A 1769-nucleotide genomic window follows, 5' to 3' on the forward strand; every position below is an offset into this window, starting at 1 on the left:
CCCGCCCTGGTGCAGGCCCACCGTCCTGGTGCAGGCCCACCGTCCTGGTGCAGGCCCACCGTCCTGGTGCAGGCGCCCCGCCCTGGTGCAGGCCCTATCCTGGTGCAGGTGCCCCGTCCTGGTGCAGGTGCCCTGTCCTGGTGCAGGCCTGGAGGAGCCGACAGCGTTGCCTGTGGATATTCACATAAAAGGTAAAAACTTGCAAGATGGTAGCTGCCGTGAGGTGGTCACATCTGGGGGTGTGTTTTTCCTTGAAAGTTGGAGGTCCAGTGGCAGGAGATGACAGGAGCTCACGGCACAGTGCCGGAGGTTTTCTTCTTGTTCCTGACCACTCCCCACAAGAGCCCTCTAGGATGAAGAAACCACCCAGTGCTGGGGCAGGAGCTGGCCGCCCTCCCACCGCCCTCTGCTGGAACCTGGGGACACTGCGGCTCGGCTTGCTGCTTGCTTCTCTGTTTTCAGGTTTGCTGCGGGTCTGGGACCTTGTGAGACCTGGCCTTACCCTGGGCTGATCCTTTTGAACTCAGGCAGCTCACCGATGCTCAGCACTGGACTTCACCCACTGGAGGCCCCGAGCAGCAACACAGCCCCAGTGTGTATGGGGGCCCTTTGTGTCACACCAGGACACCTGCTGCTGTTCGCCTCCTGCTGAGTCTTGCTCCCCAGGGTCTGTCCAAGGACAGCCCCCTCCCTCCAGTCTGGACCAGGGCTTCCTGTCTGAGGCTGGCCTCTGGTGGGGATGGTAGGCAAAGGCAGCCAGGGGAGGGGGCTGACCCACCAGGCCAAGCTCCACCAGAAGGCAGCCCAGGGAGGGCTCACCGCTGTCTCCTCCCCTCCTTGGAGGTGTGGTGTTCTGCCAAGTGGGATGGGAGGACAGACTCTCCCAGGTCTCAGCTCCACAGGAGAGTCTATAGTGTGACCTCTGGTGGGCACTCAAGGTCACTGCATACAGCGTGATCCCAGCCCTCAGTATGAAATGAACGAAGACGCCATTGGATGGTTTTCAAACCTTGACCTTGAGCCAGGTGTGGTGGTACACACCTGTAATCCCAGTGACTCAGGAGGCTGAGTAGGAGGATCCCAAATTCAAGACCAGCCTCTGTAACTCAGTGAGGGCCTGAGCGACTTAATGAGACCTTGTGTCAGATAACAACAACAACTTAAAAAGGAACTGGGAATGTGGTTCAGTATTTAAGTGGCCCTGGGTTCAATCTCTGGTACCAAAAGAAAGAACTTTTCTCCTAGATTGACTGGAAAGTCCGCAGGGCAGATAGGCAGCCACCAGAGTCTTCTTGGGAAGCTGTGTCCCTGACCTGGCTCTTTGTCTCCCTGTCCTTGAAGGGGTGACCCCACTGTACCTTGACCTAGGTCTAAAGGCCCAACTATACCAACGCTGTCACCTGCTGTCACCCAGGAATCAGAGTGCTGGCAGTGGCCTCGAGTGAGAGTCCTCCTGTCCCCGCCAGTCTAACACAGCCAGAGCAGTACCGACTGACAGTTGTGGGGGCCTGGGGGATCTGCGGGTGCAGGTGTGCTCAGGTTGGCTAGGCGCTACATGGCCGGGGAGCTTGTCACCACTGTCTCCTCCCCTCCTTGGAGGTGTGGTGTTCTGCCAGGTGTGATGGGAGGACAGACTCCCAGGTCTCAGCTCACAGGAGAGTCAAAACAGGTGGCTGGGTCTTGGAGGGCCAGTGGGTGTTGGCGGACACCTGTGGTTGGGAGCAAGCACCACGAGGAGACAAAGTCCCACCGTCCCTCAGACCCCTGTG

This window comes from Marmota marmota, unplaced genomic scaffold (assembly GCF_001458135.2).
Source record: "Marmota marmota marmota unplaced genomic scaffold, marMar, whole genome shotgun sequence".
In the NCBI taxonomy this organism is placed as follows: Eukaryota; Metazoa; Chordata; class Mammalia; order Rodentia; family Sciuridae; genus Marmota; species Marmota marmota.